Source organism: Castor canadensis, chromosome 12 (assembly GCF_047511655.1).
Source record: "Castor canadensis chromosome 12, mCasCan1.hap1v2, whole genome shotgun sequence".
Classification (NCBI taxonomy): domain Eukaryota; kingdom Metazoa; phylum Chordata; class Mammalia; order Rodentia; family Castoridae; genus Castor; species Castor canadensis.
In genome coordinates, this window is record NC_133397.1 from 13,312,352 (window position 1) to 13,333,679 (window position 21,328).

Consider the following 21,328-nt stretch of genomic DNA (forward strand, 5'->3'; position numbering starts at 1 on the left):
ATAAAATTCCCAGCTCACCCAGTGGTAGAGTGCCAACCCAGCAAATGTGAGGCTCTGAGTTCAAATCCCAGTATCACGAAAAAAAAAAAAAAAGACTCAGAGAAGGGTCCAGGCACTTGGAGATGAAAGCAGGGGCAGACAGGGTATTCAGAGCACACCCATTTTTTTTCTTCTGCTAAGCTTAAAGCAAGGAAAGGGCTTTCCTTATATCAACTGTAGACTCTGTTTTTGGGAGCATGGCTTATGTTTTTAGACTTAAAGACAATGTACTCATTACATTAAATTTCTACTGATATAAACATCACATTTCTCCTAAGATGACCGTCACGACTTTTGAGAGGGAGGGGGAAAGGGGTGGGAGAATTTGAATATGGAGCCCAGATCCCGAAGGCAAGGTTAGACAAAACTATTTCTCCTGAAATTGTTGAAAAATGGAATTTGAGGATAAATCATCCATGTATAGGATGCTACATGCTCGTGGACTCCTAAGCAATCGGATGTAGTCCATAGGCAGGAGAAGTGTAGAAAATCTGTCCTCCCTACCCCTTGTAACACTGGGATTAGAAACCTCATTGGGATTAGAAACACACTTTTCTCACTGCTCTGGAGACCTGGGACAGGTTTGCAGGAGCACACAAATAATGGAAGAGCTGTGGCAAATGCGTTCGGAATAAGCTGTCTGTCCCTGCTGCAGAAAGGAGCCATGAAGATGCGATTATGATCACACGCTTCTTTACACTTTCCTCAGGCACCACGAGGGGTGCTGTGCTTGCAACAAAGTACCTACTCAAAGCATATGTGTCAGATGGATGTGGCAGCACACATCTGTAATCCCAGTTACATGAGAGGCATAGGTAGGAGGTTCTCAGTCTGAGGCTAGCCCAGGCAAAAAAAAAAAAAAAAAGAGAGACCCTATCTGAAAAATTACTGAAGCAAAGAGGGCTGAAGGTGTGGCTTAAGTGGTAGAGCTCCTGCCTAGCAAGTGTGAGACCCTGAGTTCAAACCTAGTAAACCCCCCACCCCCAACAATATATTTATCTTCAGTTAATGAAATACTCAGTTAATGAAATTGCTCATTTTGCATGCAAAGTAAACTGAGACTTGAAGAATTAAAGTGGCTTGCTTCCATCGTACAGCAGATAAATGGCAGAGCTGGAAGAAGAACTCAGATGCTCAGAATCTCTCCTTCCCTTTCTCTGTACTGATGTTTTGAACACTACTCATGTCAGACACTGTGGGACAAGATGACGGGAGACCAGATTGTGCCGGAGGAGCTAAGAGACTAGGGAAGCCACAAGTGAGGTCATTACAGAAGTGCAGAATGCATGATGATAGGGCAAACCCATGCTGGGCACTTTGGGAAGATAGGGGGAGTCAATTCAGAGGAGGAAGCAGGGAAGGCTTACCAGAGAACCGAGTGATCTCTGAGCTCGTTTGTAAAGGATGAATCTCAGTCCTGGAGAATACCATCTGCCTTTCCTTTAGGGATCTCAAACAGAATATGCAGGGCTGGAAAGGGAAGAGACTGGAGGCAGGGAGACCAGGGAGAGGCCCTTGCACTTGTTCAGGTAAGGAAAGATCTAGGCTTGAGCAAGCAGGGCAGATATAAGGGAGACAGAAGAAAGGGAGAATTTAAGATATACCCACTCCCTCCGGCAGTGGCTGGAGGGAGTGGGAGAGAGTGTGCGGGGTTAGGCAGCTTCCTGACTTTCAGTAAAGTGTGGCTGGGTGGTAGTGCCATTCAGAGGGAAAGAGGACAAAAGATGAAGGAGTTTTGGGGAAAGAGGGTGAATCCAGGTTTGAACTGGTAGCATTTGATAGGTGAGAATCTGAGTGGAAAGGAGTAGGAATTTTGAGAGGAATTCCTCTTAAAGAGAAGAAATAGATTTCAGGAAGAAGGAGATGCTTAGTGTGGCTAAGGCAGCAGGAAGGACAATAGAAGAAAAGACCTGAAAAGCCCATCAGGTCAGACAACGTGGTCTCAGGTGCCTTCGGTGAGGGAAGTATGGAGGGGATGGTAGGTGGTGGATGCCAGCTTCCTATAAAGTGGTGGCACCTGGGTAGCACACTTCCATGTCATGTAGGAACTCTCTCCAGCCTTGGGTGGCCAGAGGATCCTAGTCCTGCTTTCACAGCTCAATGGGGAGCTGCCCTAGAAGGCCAGGGGATGGATTGCAGCCTAGGTTGGTGACAAGCCTGTTTCACAAGAAAGGAACAGGACCCATTCCTGCTCCTGCTAAGTTGACATCCAGCAAATATTATTATTATTTTTTCCTCCTATGAACATTGATGAGTATCCGTAGAAAATGTTTGTTCTGCCTCTATTTAGAGATCAATCAGAAAGAAATTGAGCAGAATCGGAATTCAAATCTAAGATATGAACGAGCCTGGTAACTCTAGCAAGGTCTCCTCCTGATGGGAAGACTGAGCTATATGATCTCACTTTTTTTTCTTAGTAAAGCAATGAGCAAATCTTGTACGTATGTTCTCCAAACCTTGGCTTTGGATGAGAAAATAAATGACATAGACATCTTCCTTTGTTGTAAGGTGGTCTATGTCATAAAGATTTCTTGTTTATGTAGTAAGACATTTAGGTGCCAGGTAGATAAAAAATATATATGTTACCTACTGGTTATATCCAGATTTTCACTCATTGAATAGTTTCTGGCTAGTTTTCAGGGTGGAGAGCAGAGTAGGGCTGGGGTGAGGGTAGCTGGAGAGCTAGTCCTGACCTTGACCCAAATAACCTTTGTCATTAGAACTCTGCCTTTTCTTAAAAGGATTGAAGACATTGTGCAGTATTCAAGTAAATAAAACAGACCCATTAAAGAAGAAAAACAAAAGAGGGATCTGAATCTCCTATTTGGGGGGAAAGAGTATATGCAACAGGTAATTGGAATAAGATAGTGATCTTAGGTGAGGCCTGCCTTTGGCCTGGAGCTTACTGAGCCCAAGCCAAGAAGGAAACAGGTTGGATTGTACAACTGTTCATATCAAAACTACATTAAATGCAATCAGCAGTGACTTTACAGATCACGCAGTGGTGCGTTTAAGTGAAAGGATAGGATGGTGTAACCCCAGCTTCACTTCTCTACCATACTGGTCCAGGACTCCATGGGAAAGGTCAAGTCACTTTTCTCCTTCAACCTCTGCATGTCACATTTGGGAAACTGGGGCCAAAGAGGCAAATCAGTTTGCTCAGTGTCATTCAGCTATAGGTTGGAAAACCAGTACTAAATTCTGGATTGTCTGCCCCTTTCTTTATAGCAATAAATAGATAATAGATAATTATAATAATAGATAATGACAAATATAGATAATCATTTAAGTGGCACTGATTTTTATTAACTTCATTAAAAATTGGCAATCTTACCATTTAGAGACAGGTACTGAGGTAGCCAGCTTTCCTTCATTATTAAGAAAAATCTGATATAATAAATTTATAAAGAGCAGAGTTTTATTTTGGCTCACAGTTTTAGAAGTTCCAGTCCCTGTCCATTGGCCCCCTTGCTTTAGGTCTGTGGAGAGGCAGGACGTCATGGCAGGGGCAAATAGCTGTGCAAAATTGCTTATGTCACAAGCCAGGGAGAAAAAGATGAAGAAAGAAACTGGGGTCCATCTTCCCCTTTGAAGACACTCTTCCAATGATCTGAAGACTTCCTTCAAGTCCCTGCCTCCTAAAGACTCCACCACTTTGTAATAGTGCCACCATGGGGACCAAGATTTTAACACATGGACCTTTGGGAGATATTTAAGATCCAGACTATAAGGCCAAGCATGGTGGCTCATGCATGTAATTCCAGTACTCAGGAAGCTGAGGCAGAAGGATCTCAAATTCAAAGCCAGTGGAGGCTACATAATGAGACCCCGTTTCAAAACAAACAAACAAATAAAACAGATTCAAACTATGACAGGTACTGCTGACTTTCATACACACACAATTGTGTAATTTATAGATTACATCAATTTCTTTCTGCATTTTGAACCTAACTTTATATCATAAATATTTTCCTATATCATTAGGAATTTTTCTGTGAATGTGATTTTTTAATATATCAGATATTTCTTTTTTTGGTGGTACTGGGGTTTGAACTCAGGGCTTCATGCTCGCTAATCAGGTGTTCTATAGTTTGAGCCATGCCCCAGCAGTAGATGGGATTATAGGTGTCAGTCACCATGCCTGGCTAAGATCATCTAATCTGTTTTTATTGGGACCTCATGCTTGCTAGGCAGGTGATCTACCAGTTTAATCACACCCCCAGCCCTGGTATTTTTCTTTCCAGGTAAAAAAATGCTTTTTTTCATTATTGGGATTCCTGGTACAATCTTTCAAAGCTATAGACATTAGTCTAGGCTTTTTTTTTTTTTGTCCTGTGATACTGGGATTTGAACTCAGGGCCTATACCTTGAGCCATTCCACCAGACCTTTTTGTAATGGGTTTTTTTGAGATAGGGTTTCTCAAACTAGGCTGGGTTTGAACCCTGATCTTCCTGATCTCTGCCTCCTGAATAGCTAGGATTATAGGTGTGAGCCATCAGTGCCTGGCCAGCCCAGGCTTTTGAGGGAACACAAGTTCAGAAAAACTGTCCAGCTCTGAGAACTTGGCTATACTTCACCATGACTTGTAGTTTCTTTTTGACAGGTTTTTTCAAGATAGGGTCTCAAGAACTATTTGCTCAGGCTGGCTTTGAACTGCATTCCTCCTGATCTCTGCCTCCTGAGTAGTAGGATTCCAGGCGTGAGCCACTGGTGCCTGGCTGTGACTTGTAGTTTTTGAATTCCCTATGGTGGCTTCCTTGACTTCAACACACTGAGGATGACACAGGAAGCCTGTGGCTCTCTGACAGCCAGTGTCTTCTATGCATCCTCAACAGCAGAAGAGCAAAAGGAAAGCTGTGGACGTTGTCAGCTTTGGTAGCAGAACCTCCAGAATTGTTTTTGCTTTGATCAATGAGCAAGCAGATTCTTTGGGATTTTAGAATTGCCAACATAGACTCAGTTCTTGCAAGACTAACAGACAGGAAAGAATAGAGTAGGTGGTTCAGAAAAATGACTTTGGGTCATTTTCTTTGAATCATCAAAGAAAAACTTCATTACCAGGATAGTGACAATGTCAGGCTCAGTTTATGATGCCTGGAGGCTTTGAAAATTAATCATTTAAGGGGAGATATTTTATTATTTATTTTCTTGTACTTTGCTGACTTCATAAGTGAATCAGAGATAGCATGTGTGTGTATATATACATGTATATGTATATATTAGTGTATATATATGTATGTACACACACACAGTATTTTACTTGTTTTTCATTAAAGTAAAATGCATATTTTTTTAACAACAAATCCTCTGCTGTATCCCTCCCCAGCTCCTAATTCTACTCCTTTTAAAACTAAATTTAATTTTTTTTATTTATTAGCATATTATAGTTGTACTAGGGGTACATTATGGCATTTACAAAAGTGCTTACAGTATATCTTACTTAGATTTCCCCCTTCAGCCCTTTAAGTTATTTATTGTATCATTTATTTCTGTCTGTCCGTGCTTTTGCTGCTATTTTAAATTTATTAACTCTGGGCATTATCCATATTGGCTGCTGGTACACCTCTGATGAATTGGCACGTTACTGATTCTTTTTTAAAAATTTTTTTGGTGGGACTGGGGATTGAACTCAGGACTTCATTCTTGCAAATCATGTGCACCACCACTTGACCCACTCTGCCAGACCCCCATGTTGCTGATTCTTGATGGAAATAGTACAGAATCACACTTTAGAAAAGAATATCTAACCTTCAAGTTACTTTAGTAAGCCTGAGTGTCTAAACGTCTTGCAACTGTGGCCCTCACTTCTACTCTAGCTTTCCTCCCGATATAATTACTCCACAATGTGAAGTTAAACTGATAGTCTGTATGTGCTTTAAAAATTTTTCTTTTTTTTTTTGAGGTACTGGAGATCAAACCCAGGGCCTCATGCATGCTAGGCAAGCGCTCTACCACTGAGCTGTACCCCCAGCCCAGTATTTGCATTTTTATTATGAAAATATCATTCCCTAAAGAGACAAATTCTGTATCAAGTATATGTTTGGGTCAGGCGTTTATCACTTGGGCCACTCTTACCAGCCCTTGTATTGGATATTTTTGAGATAGGGTCTCAAGAACTAGTTGTCCACAGCTGGCTTTGAACTGTGATCCTCCTGGTCTCTGCCTCCTAAGTAGCTAGAATGTAGACATGAGCCACCAGCACCTGGTCTATAATTTTTTTTTTGAAAGATAATTACTATGATTTGATAATTTTCTTCCCTCTTTTTCTCTTTCTGTAATTAGATTAGTCACATGGATATTCTAGATTGATCCAGACATTTTATCTTTTCTGCCTTATTTCTACTCAGGAGGCAGAGGTCAGGAGGAAGTTAGCTAGGCAAGTAGTTTGCAAGACCCTACCTCAAAAATACCTGGCATGAAGAAGGGCTGGTGGAGTGCCTGCCTTATAAGTGTGAGGCCCTAAGTTCAAATCCCAGTTTTGCCAAAAGTTTCCTTATCTGTATTAGCTATTGAATTTCCTACTTTAGCTGTGTTGTTTATTCAAAGGAAAATTTACAGAAGAATACAAAGGAGATGAGTTTTTTTTTTTTTTTTGGCAGCATTGAGGTTTGAACTCAAAGTCTCATGCTTGCTGGGCAGGTGCTTTTACCACTTGAGCAGTGTACTCTCCCAGCCTCAGGAGATGACTTTGAGGATCTAAATCTACAATGTTTAGCTTTAAAATTTTAATGAATCTTGAAGTTACTGACCTTGGCATCTCCTAACCTGCTCCCCCCACCCCACTACCCTGAACTTGACTTGAAGAGAACAATGCCCAGATAGGAAAAGGACTCAACTAAAGTACTCTAGCACATCTTACTCCAGTTGGCTTCTTTCTGTCACAACGCTATGCCTTTCATCTTATCATAACTGACACTTGGTTTCAATTCTGATAAAGGGCACTGTTTAAATTAGCTTCTGAGTGGAAGCAAGCCATGATGATTACTTGGGGCATCACTAAAAAGCAGGTATGGAAAATGAATGCAGGGGAGCATCAACCAGAGCTAAGACCTAAAAACCTGGTGCCATTTCTGTCTCTGACAAGTCATTTCATTGATAGAGTAGGCCATTGTTTTCAATCTCAGAGCCCTGAGTTTCCAAAGGATGAAATAGAGAAAGGAAGTTGGGGCTCTGGGCCCTCACTCCTTTCTGACTAGTTCCACTTGGGTCTGTTTTATGTATTTGGGTTTCATGTAAACTTTTACTGACCAAAGAAAAAAAGAACCACTGGACCAAACATCAATAGGTGTGCTTTCTCATTGCGGTTTTCTGGTCCTCTGTTACAGTGTTCTTTCCCGAACTGACTTAGGTTTCAATTTACATGCTGCTGAGCTCTCTGGAGTTCCTATAAATTAAAATGCACATCGAGATAATTACCATTCTGGAATGTCAAGTGCTTGAACACAAGTCGATCCTTATAACCCTCTTACACCAATTATCTCACTGCACACATGGCCACTCAGTACATATTACCAAATGCAACCCAGTCGTGTTCCTGATTCAATAGTACAGACAGGTTCAAGCCGAATCCCTGCCTGGCTGGATTCTACTTCTTTCTGTCCAAAGTCTGGATGTCAGGCCAGGCACAGACTCTACTGCTTATCATTTCCTAAGCTCTGGAGAGCAATAGAACTAACCAGTTTGTAGTCCCTCACCCTTGGGAAAAAATTGGCTTTCTGTTCTGTTCAGCTATGTTTACTAATCATTAAAGGAAACAATAGGTGTAGGCCAAGCATCAAAAGAGAGGTCTGAGACCGAGCCTGGGATTAAGGAAGTCAAGGTCATTGGAGGACCCCACAGAAGCTCGGAGATGACTTGCTCAGGGTCATATCTGCTCTGAAAAAGAGCTAGAGACCTGGGAGCTGAGAAAGCATCAGGGCTTCTTCCTTCTTCCCTCTTCCTCTCCTCTTCTTCTCCTCCTCTTTCTTCCTTCTTTCCTTTCCTTCCCCTTTCCCCTCCTTTCCCTTTCTTTCCCCTTTCCCACTTTTCCCTTTCTCTCCCCTCCCCTCCTCCTCCTCCTCCCTCCCCTCCCTTCCTTTCCCTTTTCTTTCCTTCTTTTCTTGTCGTGTGTGTATGTGTGTGTGTGTGTGTGTGTGTGTGTGTGTGTGTGTGACTGGTGTTTGAACTCAGGGCTTCATGGTCTCTAGAAAGAGGCTCTGCCACTTGAGCCATATCCCAGTCCTCTGTTCCCACTTTCTGACAGCTCCATCTTTCCTTGTACTCTGCTTTGTTTTCCTACATTAAATAATTCTTTGCTGGCCTGCTTTAAAAATAACAAAATCAGAATCACCTTCCTGGAAAGCCCTTAGAGGTAATGTGACGGAAAGTGCTCACTGTGGTAGAAAAATTAAAACTTAGAAAACTGTTGTGGGTTGGCTGTGGCTCCAGTGTGCCCCAAGGCTTGATGTGTTGAAATTAATCCCCATTGTGAGATTATAAAAGGATGAAATTTAGGCCAACTATGGCGTTCAGAGGTGGGGTCTTTAGAAAATATTGAGGATTAGATAAGGTCATTGGGATAGAGTCCCCATGACTGAATTCTGGTGGCTATGTAAGAAGAGAGACCAGACACAAATATACACATCCATGCTCCCTGTCACTTCCTGTGTGATGCATTAGGGTTACCATTACCAGATGTGACTGTGAACCTAGATAAACCTCTTTTCTTTATAAATTACCAAGGCTGTGGCATTGTGTTTCGAGCAACAGAAAACAGACTAATACGATAACAGGTCCCTTGCTCTCATCATCCACCGTCAGTATTTTCTTCCTCCCAGTCTACCTTTGTGCAGTCGTGAGATAGCTCTGGATCAGGGACTGGGCACTAAATTGGGGCACTGGCAAAGAGTGAGGTTTTCTGAGGACTAGTCTAGGGGGAGAAAGGAAGGAGATTTTTCTGCCTTGTGCTATTGCTCCACAGGGTGAAGCCACTTCTCATCAGCCACGCCCTGAACAAACTCATTGCTTCCTGAGCTCTGGCCCCTGTGCAGACTGACTTGGGAGAGTGTGCAGGGTGTGCAGGGTATAAGGGCTCCTTGCCTGTCCTGATTCTCAGCTCACACCCACTTGTGCCTGTTGGTAATTTTATCTTCGGTACAAAATGCCATCAATAGCCCCTCACACCTCAAACACCCAGTCTTGGGCCATCTCTGCCCTGAAGCACTTCTATTGTGTTCCTTTCTAATAGGGTGCTCTGCCCTTTCTGGGGTTGACAGTTCGTGGCACTTCTGATAGGAGCTGGGCACTTACACATATCATCTGCTTCTGCAAATATGAATTCAGTTGATGAGCACAGGGAGGAGGTCATTTCCAGCCTCGTGGGCCAATGGAACAATTCAGGACAATGCACAACGGGCACCAGGTCAAATAAAGCCATCACCAGCCCAGAGGAGACAATCTCAAGAGGAGTAGCTGTCCCCATCCTCTACAATTGCTTCTGGAGAGCAATTCGCCCTTGAATCCTCCACAACATCCCTAAACTGACAATTTCATTTCCCTCCTGCCCTGCTCCCGCCCCCAAGAGCTGCTGAAGCAGCAAGTTCCGTCTGAGAAGGCAGCAGGATAATAGGTGAGCTCCATCCATCCATCAGCCGCAGTGGTCACAGACACAGAGCGCAGAGAGCACTGAGCAAGCCAGCGCCTTTTGTCTGCAGGCTACCCTGAGGATGCAGGCTGGGGACCTGGGGTGTTTACCCTGCCTTTGTGTGCCTGTGCTTTCAAAAGATGTCCTCCTGTTTACTTTCCTGCCCTTACCCGGGCTGTTTACTACCTTTGGAGTGGCCAGGCCACTAAGTCAACACGCATTAAGACCCAACATCCAAATGTCATAATTCGAATGAGCAGGACTCAGAAAATGCAGGGACACTGGCTGCTCTGTTGGGTCCTGTTTAGTCTGAGGGTAATGAAGAGCTCACAGATGACCTGATTTCATTAAACTAGGTCAGACTTTAGCTGAAAAGCAGTGATGACTCTCACCCAGTTACGCAGCCAGCCCTCCCTCCTGCCCTCTCTGCCTCCCTCCACCCCTGCCCCCACCTCAGGGCTTGAATGCTTTCTGGGAATTTAACGTGGAGTTTTGTCAATACAGTAGTTAAATCTCTGTGGAATCATTAGACCTTTCCCTTTCCCTTCTGTTTGTGCAGCGTGAGGCCGGACATGGGAGAGAAGTGGTGGACTTTAAAGTGGTACCTATCCAAGTGCTGTGAGTGACAGCATCTTATCTGAAGGCTGCCTTGGCGGAAACAGCCAAATGCACTGGCAAAGCTTTCAGGGTGCCAGCAGTGAACCGGCTGGCTGCGTCTCCAAATGCTAACGCTCTCGTGGGGAGTGGGAGAGGGACCACAGAGGGGCAGAGGTGGGATGGAGTAGGGTTCAAGGCTGCTGGAGTTGGCGAAGCTGTCTTCCTTCTGGCTGTCCTTTCTGGGGAAGGACAGTTCCAGCTGGGCATTCCAGACAGAATTCAGCCCATCCACACAGAAGAAAGCATTTCTAACCAGTAGATCTGTCCAGAGATTGGATGCACCATCAATGACGTCATTTACATGTGATGCTGTATTCAGCATCTGCTATGTCTCAGGCCTGTGCTGAGTTCTAGTCTCTGAGCTCCACCTCATCTCAACTGAACAGGGCAGATGGGAAAACTGAGGTTTGGAAAAATTAAGTGGTTCGTTAAAGGTAACAAAGCAAATATATGGCAGACACAGGACTCAAATCCAGATCATTCCTGGTCATGGTTTTTCCTCTGTCCCCACTGTCCCCAGTTCTGGCTCAGGGTGCCTGGAGGATGGCTTGTTTCTGCTTTATCATGTGAGAATTTAGCAGCAAGACTCAAAAGTTGGGGGCTGCAATCATTGGAAGTCTTGCTTTGTCACAGGCCTGGTGATTGATGCCGGCTGCTGGCTGGGGGTTTCAGTTCCTTTCCACTTGGACTCCTTGTGTGGACTCCATGTTGGAAGTCTGGGTTCCATCACAGTGTGGTGGCTGGGTCTCAGGGTACTCATCCCCAGAGAGAAGCAGGCTGTCACTGCATTGCCTTTTCCACTTAGCCTGAAAGTCATGCGAGATGGCTTCTGGACATTGTGGTAGGTGGCTTTCATTACAAGTGAATCACTATTCTTGGCTCATGTTCAAAGGAAAGGAAAATTAATTTTGACCTCTTCTTTTCCCTTTTTTTCTTTTTGCGGTGCTGGGGGTCAAAGCCAGGACCTTGTACGTGCTAGGGAAGTGCTCTATCATATCACTGGTCTTTCTCTACAGCCTAAACTCAACTTTTTCATGAAGGAAAGGCAAAGTTCGAGAAAAACACACTGGGCCAGAAGTTTAGTTGTAGCTTTTTTTTTTTATTATTATAAAAAAAACCCCCTTACAATATTATAATTGTTACCGTTGTCTTCCAATATAATAGGAGACCGAAAGGCTACCTGATAGAGTTGTAGGCTTAAACCATAGAGGTCTCACCAACTTTTTTTGGTTCACTGTGTCCCTAGGCCAAAAGAAACACCTAACAGTCTTACTTAGTAAGTAATTATATACAAAGACTTAGTAAGCATTTATCTCCTAAAAAATTAGTAGTTATTTGAAATCATAAACTTAATATATTATAAGAAATAAAACTATTATTACTGCATTCTTTTGTTTGTTTTTTTGGTTTTTCGACACAGGGCCTCCCTGTTTAACCCAGGCAAGACTGGAGCTCTCAACAGAACTTCGCTGGCCTCTAACTCTTGCTCTTTCTGCCTCAGCCCCCTGAGTGATGGGATCACCCAGCTGCGATTTCACATTTTTGGAATAACTCTTGAGTCCTGGGTGGTGTTTTTTTTTCTTTTTCTTTTTTTGGCAGTACTGGGATTTAAAAACCTGGGTGGTGTTTAAGTTTGTTGAATTTGAAAGAACTACTTTGGCTTCCTTTCTGTCAGGGATGAGTGACATGTTGCCTTTAAGACAATTGACAATTGTCCTGGGACATTTTGTACCTGGAGACCTGGAGATTGGGGGACATCATATAAGGGGAACTGAAACCATACGTGTGTAATGTGTTGAGAAACTTGCTCTGGTAAAAAAGAGCAGAAAATAACTTCATTTCAAGTTTAAGTCAATAATCTTTTACTGCCCCGTAGCACTGCCCAATGTAAGGGAAAATTGTGTAGGAATTATAAAAAAATTAAGGTAAATTCACCCCACCTCCAGACCAAAACAGTTCCTTAAACTCTTTAAACGAGCAGAAAACACTGATAATATTTTCTAAAGCAACTTCTGGTTTAGCTCAGAACTTTATGTGTAACCTCAATAATTTTCTAGCTCTTTAGTTTCTTTAAACAGAATCATGAGGTAGTAGAAAGGCGTTTTTCTCTAAGGTTACTTAGCAAATTTTCAAAGAAAGAGGAAATGTACATTTGATGAGGAGTTCACCACCTCACTGAGCTAGAAAGTATGGCCCCATTTCTCTCTCCCCCTCTGCCTCTCATAATTCTCAGCCAAGACAATAGGAGTCACGTGATAGGGCCGAGAAATGGGGCCAGCTAAAAATAGAAGGCGCACTCCACCAAGTTCATTAGAAAGTTGAAGTTTCATTGTTGACTGCCATTCATTTATCTCTGCCTGCCAACGTATGAGGGAGGAGACAACAAACAGTCACAGATGCTGAGGACTGGAGGCCCTCACATCCCCCTTCTTCTTCTGGCTCTATTTCCTGCCCTGCCTGAGCTGTATAATCCCATCTTGGAGGTGAGCTCGTGGGCCCTGAAGCCATCCTCTAGGAACCCCCCACCCCACCTCCTGCCCCTGGGAGAACTTGGTGTCTTTCCTCCCAGCCTTGGATATTCACTTGGATTTGCACTTGCTGGGTTCTGATGTCTGTAGGCCTAGTTTGTAGATGGAGTGAGTCCTCCCCTCCTTTTCCTCACAAGCACATAGCAAGCACGCACTGTGTGCCAAGCAATGTCTGGGCTGCTGGTGATACACACTAGCTTGTCCCCCAGGGCTCACCATGTGGGAGGGCCGTGGAAGGCCAGGCCCAGGGCTCACAGGCCTGATTCCCTTCAATGGTGGGCAATAGTTTTCCCATTATAATTTACACATTATTTTGTTTAGCTAGGAATTCTCACCCTTGCTTTGTAGAACAGCAGAGAGACCCTGAGAGATGACAGATATGCTTAGGCTCTCTGTTTCTTTCTTATTTTGGTGGCACAGGGGTTTGAACTCAGGGCCTTATGCTTGCTAGGTAGGCACTCTTACCCCTTGAACCAATCCACCAGCTCCCCCCCCCCTTTTTTTTTTTTGTGTGATGGGCATTTTCAAGATAAGATCTCGCAAACTATTTGCTCAGGGCTGGCTTTGAGCTGAGATCCTCCTGATCTCTGCCTCCTGGGTAGCTAGGGTTATAGATGTGTCACTGGTGCCCTGCCCGCTGTTTTTCTTGACATTCAAACAGAGCAATGGCTGGACTCACAGGGCAACAGAGCAGCAGCCGCAGAGGTCAGCAGTTGGAGAGTCAGATCTGTGCCTTATTGCTGATAAAGCTGGCTTGTGAGTGGGGTCTGGCTCAAAGGCTGTGGTCTGGCTTCCTAACGCCTGACCATCCTTCCTCCAAGCTTATATCTCAACACAGCCCACCCCAGGACCCTCTGTGTGGGCCACTGAGCCGAGATGTTTTCTCACGTTTGCTGCCTCATCCTGTCAAGACCGTTTGTGGGACAGACAGAAGTGAAGCTCCAGTTTGGGGTGTGACAGCAGGCCTTGACCTTGGATTGGTGTGGACAGGTCACTCCAGTTGGTCAGGTAGGTCTGGAACATGTGGGCCCCTTCTTCCTTCCCTAGGGAGGCACCAGGAAGAAAGTGAGGAGGGACTTGGTAGCTCAGGTCCTCCTTGCTCCCTGTTGGGAGAGAGGACACGTTTCCTTAATGTTACCAACAGGTTATAGAGGGAAATCAGTCTTCTGTTTCACCTTTACCCTAAACTGAGGGGACCCCCAGCTCTGTCACCCTGCTGTGCACAGGAGCTGCTCAGGCAGTGTGTTATCAAATGACTGAAGTGCCCATTGGAGTTGTGGCAGTCACTCAAACCACAGCACACTCATGAAGGCGGGTTCCTCTGTGAGGTGGCTATCCCGGGAGCATCTGATACTACCTGCACTCCAGGTGGAGTTTCAAACCTCAGTGATGGCTCAGAGCTGCCAGACTAAGGGACGTGCTTCCTTGTCACCACCTGGGATTCTCCTGGACCGCTCTGAGAGCAGCTGGCAGAGGAGAATGTACAGCAGGAGCACATGGTAGGGGTAGGAGGGAACATTGTGGCCTCTCATCTGTGAGGCTAAAGGCACCATTTGCCTAGAGATTCAGCCAGCCGGTGGGCTCTTAGAATATTCGGGAAGGAAGAGGTTGTAAGGATTTTTTAGCCACTGAGGTAGAGAGCAGACTCTTGGCCACCCCCAGAGACTCTGTTAGCTTTCTCCTGGTTTTGCTTTCATTGCATTTTTAGGGTCTCCTCCTTCTGTCCGTTTCTACAATTTACAAGGGTTCTGTTGCTGAGTGTCCTCTCAGAACCGTGACCTGCACCTTCTTTTCCCCTTTCTCCTCTTCCACAGACCTAGGATAAAAATAGGACCTGTGTCCGTAAGAGATCTGAGTTCTAGTCATTTTATAGATGAGGAAACTGAGGCTGGGAGGGGATAAGTGGTTTCTTGGACGTCTATGTACCTATTCTCAGGTTCAAAATGAATTCTTAGAAATTGCATTCTGACAAAAACAGGAATAAGCATTCTGAGTTGCAGACTCCTTGATTAAGGCAGTATCTTTGGTGTGGCCCAAGTTAGGGTACCTATGGCATGTATCATCTGGGGGTGTGGCATGTATTTTGTCTTTTGTAAAACAGGGACATTCACTCGTTTGTGTCACAGGATTGTGTACAGTGGTAAGCCAGTATATGAAAAAGCAGTGATATAGTACCTGGCACACGATATATCAATCTACACCATCCATGCATTCCCAAAAGGCAGCAAAGCAGGTCATGGCTGTTTAGCCAGGTTGTTTGGATTTGCTTCTGGCACTGCCATTCACTAGCTGTGTGACCTTGGGCGAAGTAGTTTATCTGCCTGGGTCTCAAATATCTTGTCTATAAAATGAGGAGAATAATCTTATCACCTCATAGGGTGGATTGGAGGATCAAATGAGGATTAAATAAGTTAATCACCAAGAACAATGGCTGGCACATCGATGCTCAGTTAGAATTTGCTCTGTAATAAACATTGCAATCAATCATTACTGTTGTTGTAATTTCAATTTTATCTTCCAGAATCTCAGAGGCCCTGAGTGATGAAGAAGGCAGGGCATGTACAGAAGTTTAGAATTGGTGGACAATTTCTTCAGCTCACTGTCACTAGGAGTGCCCGGGGGGTGTGGAACAACTATTTTTTCATGAGCTGTTGAAAATAGTATTTTTGCTTGAAAGGAAAAACTAGAGCTAATGTCCCCTTCAGAGATTATGTTTTAACACTGTATAGTGAATTTTTTTGGTACTTAAATAAATCATATCTCCTTTTGAAGAAGCTGATTCTTCTCTTCTTCCAGTTATTCATTTGTTGCTTCCAGAATGCGTTTCATGTGTTAGACATGGCACCGGCACCATAACCAGAGATGGATGAGTCTTTGCTCCCAAGAGACACAGACACATCAGCTCTTGTTTTCAGGGCAGTGTGTTGGATACCATGAATCTACAGGCAAAGAGGACACTGTGGTTATTTCTGGGGAGTTTGCCAAGAACTGTTCTGAGAAGGAAAATCACTTGTCCTAGGTCTTGAAAGACAAAAAGGAGCATCCCAGACAGGTAGGAGGAGAAGATGGAGGGAACATCATCTTCCTCCCCAGTGGTATCAAGAGACGGGGACCAGCTGGTGGAGTGGCTCAAGTGGTAGAGCACCAGCCTAGCAAGCGTGAGGCCCTGAGTTCAAACCCCATACCACCAGAAAAAAAAAAAAAAGAACTAAGAGGTGGGGACCAAAATGGCAGCATAGGCGCTTTGTGAAATAGCAAATGAGAAGTGTTTTTGATAGGCCAACCAGTTTGCCTCCGAATTTGCAAAAAGCCTCTGACCCTACTTTGTAACTCACCACCACAGCTAAGCTATTCCGCTAACCATGTCCACTGGAAGGTTTATACTTAATCCTGACCTCCTCTGTTTCTAAAATGCAGATCAAGTGGAGCAAACTTTATTCCCATTGGATTAATTACTTTTCTTGTTGCTGTGACCAAATACCTGATAGAAATAACTTAAAAAAGATTTGCTTTGGCTCACGGTTTTAAGTTCAGCCCTTGTTTGCTGAACTCTGTGCATTTGGGTAGAACATCATGGCAGTGGGAGTGTGTGGTGGGGCATGTCCTTTTTGCAACCAGGAAGCAGAGAGAGAGGGGGAGAGAGAGAGAGAGAGAGAGAGAGAGAGAGAGGAAAGAACCAGGAAAAGGTATCCCTGATGACCCTCCCCCAGTGACCTATTTCCTCCAGCCAGATCCTTCCTCCTAAAGTTTCCAGAACCTCTCCAAATGGTGCCACCATCTGGGGACCGAGATTTTAACACATGAGCTTTTTGGGGACATTTTACATACAAACCATAACATCCATCTTCACCTCTTCTTTTATAGATATGAAGAAAAGTCCTAACCTTGCTTTCACCCCTTACTCAAACCCATGCAAATCAGACCAAAGCCCACCTTGAATAGCTTCTGAAATCCAATTACCTATGCCCTCCATGCACCATGGCACCTGTTTCCAAATCATGGAAGAGTCAGGTATGAATTTCAGTTCACCCGGGATCAGATGGAGTACCTGCCAGTTACCTCTATAAAGGTAGGGCCCAGGACCAGAGAATAGTCACAGCCATCATGCCAGGCTTGTGCGATTGCAGGAGAAGGAAGAATTCAGGCTGCAGGTCTGTGGGCAGGGAGGAGCCCTGGGGATCATCGTCTCAGTGGGCTTTGTTGGGAGGCTGGCAGATCCCGCTCACCCCAATCCGGTGATGGAGGAAATCATGCCAGCATAGCTCAGGACCACAGATGACCTTGACCTGGCACAGTAGAAAGAGCAAGAGATTTGGAATCACTGAGACCTGGGCTAGAATCATGTGACTCTGTTGATGACATATTAAGTCTCAGTTCCTTGAGACTATAAAACTTACACTTGAAGGTGGTGTGGATTGAACAATATAATGAAAATCAGGATCAAGACACTGGGCCATTTACCTAGCTCATAGCAGGTGATCTGTAGACAGTAACATGGCAAGTAAGAGGTGTTGATTGAACATTCCACCTGAGTCTCCAGGCTGAACTGCTTACCCTATCGCTGTTGTCCAACCTTAAGTCATTCATTCAGTCAACACACATGACTGGGATAAGACACCAGAACAGACAAATATTGAGAATGTTCTGGGATGCAGACCAGAATCAGAGCGGAAGTGTCTTTGTGGAGATTGCACACGATATGCATGAAGATAATTTCCAGCTTTGTCTCCAAGGTTGAATATTGGACGCAACCTGAAGGTGCAACAATAAAGGAAAGCTAAAGTAACTGCTGGCTTGCCCACACAAGGAAGCAATGTTGTGCAGCAATACTGACAATGGTTTATGATGTAACATTACCTGGAACAAGCAGGAAATGAAAGATTAAGCACAGGCAATCTTCATCATTTGTGGTAGTTATGCTCAATCTAGTTGCCCTAAACACTGAATTAGTGAACACAACAGAGACATGGCTCCTTGGGGAAATACAGGGTGAGGGTCTTGGGAGCCTCTCTTCATTACATTTTCAATTGATCAGCTTATGATCTTATTTTATGTATGCTGTGTTGAAAGACACTTTCTTTACGATGTCTTGTCGGTTTGTTAACACAATGCGAGCCAGTGAAGCTGTGTAACAGGTGCACTTCCTCTGTGAGGCTTGTCCCAGCCTCCTTTGCTTAGGGACATGATGGGGTGCTTCAGCAGGGGGCTTGGGGCCATTTTTAACAACCACATCACCAACAGGAAAGAAAATGTGGCTCCAAAACACTAAGTAGACTGTGAGGGGGGCACTGATTCATGGTCTGGTAGTGGAGATCAGAAGGTACAAGAGGAGAGTGTGTGCGGGCAGCTCACATTTTTACCTCTTTGTGCCTGTCTGTGAATAACTGTGACAGCACCATGAGCAAGGAGCGATTTTGGGGATACAAATGCATTTTAGCAAGGAGGGGAATTTGTAAACTCAAAATCCACAAATAATGAGGATTGCGTGTGGATAAGAACAGAGATAACACACATGATCTGATTTAAACACTGATTAGAGGATTACTATTGGTGCTTTTTTCTGCTTTAAAATTTTCTTTTATGGTTCCAGGTTTTTGTTTTTTTTTCCCCCTTCATTTAACAGTAAACACACTACAGGGAAACAAAGGAGCAAAGCTGAACATGGCCTTTTTCCCATGTCTTGGGGTCTTGGGTGTTGGGCTCAGCTTAGGGGTGGGTGGATCCCAGCCTGGGCTCCTCCACTCGAGTCTTCTGGAATGGCAGCAACAGCAGCCAGCTGTGAGCAGCTGGAAATGTTGCCCCAGCAACATTTGACCTCAAGACTCTGCTTGGCTGTGCAGTCTTCTCAGTAACTACCATGGTGTCATTGCACCTGCTTCATTCTCGGCTCCCCAACCTCAGCCCCAGCAGAAGTTTCTTGTATTTTGATGGTGGAGAATTAATTAAAATGGTGCAGTTTGTCTCATATAAAAAGTCATCCCTAGACTTGGGTTCCTTTTCACAAGCATTTGGCGAGAAGTCATCTCATCCATGGCATGCTATATCGGGATCGCTCGGCAGGACTTTTGGAAGGAAAGACCTTTTCCCATCAGTCCTTACTAGAAGTATTGTCCTGACAGCCAACATGAAGGACAGGAAATTCCAGGCCACAAAGGTTGCTCCCATTTTTACCTGATTTGCCTCCAGATTTGAAGTTATGTGAATGGCTTGTTTGTCTAACTCGGCTCTGCTCAAATCAATCTTTCATGGGTTCTCCCATTAAAGATCACCTTGGGTTAAAGATCAGAGGTCATAATGGTTCTCAAATACCTACCCACTTGGTAAGAATTCCAAAGTGGACAATTACCCAGCAATTAGTGAGGAACAAAAGTAAGTGTTTCAAAAGACTAATTGGGAACTAATGGGAACGGCATGTGTGACGTTACCAGTGCTGTCTGATGGCCGTCCCGATGCATCTCTTATTTCCTCCAACATGACTTTTAAGAACATAGAGTGGGGTAGAAAGCATCAGTGGTGATGCTCAGTTCTTCCATGTGACACATGACTTGCTATTAGGGTAACCCTTCTGTCTCCCACGTCTGTGTGTGCTCACATACAGCGTGTTACCAAACATACAGAGATCAAGTTGTGAGTAATTAATATAGGGGGACCACGGAGGGAAAAGAAAAATACTCAGAGAAACTTTCAAAAACTATCAGCGTTTTGCAGCTCAGTCTTGCATTCTTAGGGTACAACTCAATTAATTTTGATCTCATACAAAGTCAAAGTGTTCACAGGAGCAGGCAAGCCATAAACAAGGATGTTAAGCTCCTATGGTAAGGCAGACACTAAAAGGTCAGTGATGGACGGGTTCAGGCAGAGTGGGCCATGGGAAAGGAGCAGGTTGCTCCAATAGATCCGTGACGTCAAAGGGTGAGTGGCCAGTGTGTATACCACGCACAGGCTTTGCTTCCTGGACAACTGGCTAGCTGCTTTGCTTCTTTTCATGTTGCCTTTTTTGGTGGGACTGGGGCTTGAACTCAGGGTCTCACACTTGCAAAACAGGTACTCTACCTTTTAAGCCACACTTCCAGCCCTAGCTAGCTGCTTTGTAATGGAAAGAAATTCTTTACCTTCCATGAGGGAGAAGGTTCTTAGACACATCTTCCACGTGTGACTTCCGCATGGTCACATATCAGGATGCCATATTTTGAAGTCAACTTTGGGCAATTTTTAACATTTCTACTGTTACTTTTTTAATTTATTGATTTTTTTTTTGGGTGGTACTGCATTTGAATGATTGCTAGGCAGGTGCTCTACTAATTGAGCCATTCTGCCAGCCCTCTACTGTGAATTTTAAAGGCAAAGACTAAAAGAAATCCATGTGCTAATTTATTTTTATTTATTTTGTTAATGAAGATTTGTTGGAACTTCCCAATTGAAAGGAACAACTTTGGTCCATCCATACTTGAGGCTGCTCCTGTACCATGGGCACTCTTCTCAGAGGAAAGGGCACCTCAGAAAAGGAAGAACTGGACTACTCCTTCCTAGTGACACTGTCCCTTCTCTGGTCAGCAGAGTGAGAGTCTAAAAAGTGGAGTCTTGATTCTGTGGCACAGAATGGACTCTCTCCAAACTGTCCCTTATTTCTTTCACTTTGAAAGTGAAAGTAGTTTGTAGAGCTTCTACTGTGCATTAGACAATGAGGTGGATGTTGTGCAAATCTCCTATAACTCCTATTATAACCATGTTGCCAAGTGAGTATTATAAATACCCCTGTTTAAATGAGACAGCATAGCAAGGGCAAGCAACTTACCCAAAAGCACTCAGCTAAGTGACTGAGTTGTGATTCAAGCCAGGTATGTCTGTCTTTGTGGTTTTTACAGTGTCATACTTCCCAGAAGTCCTGAAATCACCATGGAGGAGATATGATGTCCCTGAAGCCCACTGAGTGGGGGCTGGGGGTGGGGAGAGACTCATGTCTGAGTGGGGGGAGGTGCAGGGAGCAGCCAGATGCTCCAACCATCTCGGGTCAGATGAAGCCTGATCCTCTCTCAGCTTGATTTGACCTAGAACTGGGAAACAGATGGGGCCACACTGCCCCAGGGTCTGCGGGAGGCTGAGCACACACATGGGTCCTGCCTGTCACCGCTGCTGTTCCAAGGCCCTAAGGCCCGACTGCTCTGGAAATGGAGCCCCAGCGGGTACCTTTGGACTTGGAAGCCTTCACTAGGAATTCAGTGGTGAGGCCAGAGAGCTCATCTTCTCCACAACCCAGAGCAAATCCTGGGAGATAAGGCAGATGTCAGCAGATGCATTATAAACAAGGTGGCATGGTCGCTGGAAGAGATGGCAGTGAAGATAGCCACAGGCCCAGGGAAGCAGTCTCCTGGATTCCTGCCAATTCAGCAGCACAGACTTGTCCCTTTGTCATGCTGGGCACAGGGCTGTTTAGAAGGGACTTGGGGGCCGTAGAGAAATGGCTTCTAATTGATGAACAGT

The 21,328-nt window shown here is 44.5% G+C and overlaps 1 long non-coding RNA gene across 1 annotated transcript; it reads left to right on the top strand.

Annotated features, from left to right (window-relative positions):
• Positions 1–12,678: 12,678 nt before the first annotated feature.
• On the top strand, positions 12,679–15,617 carry LOC141415009 (uncharacterized). The gene is made up of 3 exons (XR_012440028.1): positions 12,679–12,802; positions 13,669–13,855; positions 15,369–15,617. It is a non-coding gene; the product is annotated as an uncharacterized lncRNA (long non-coding RNA).
• The last annotated feature ends 5,711 nt before the right edge of the window (positions 15,618–21,328 follow it).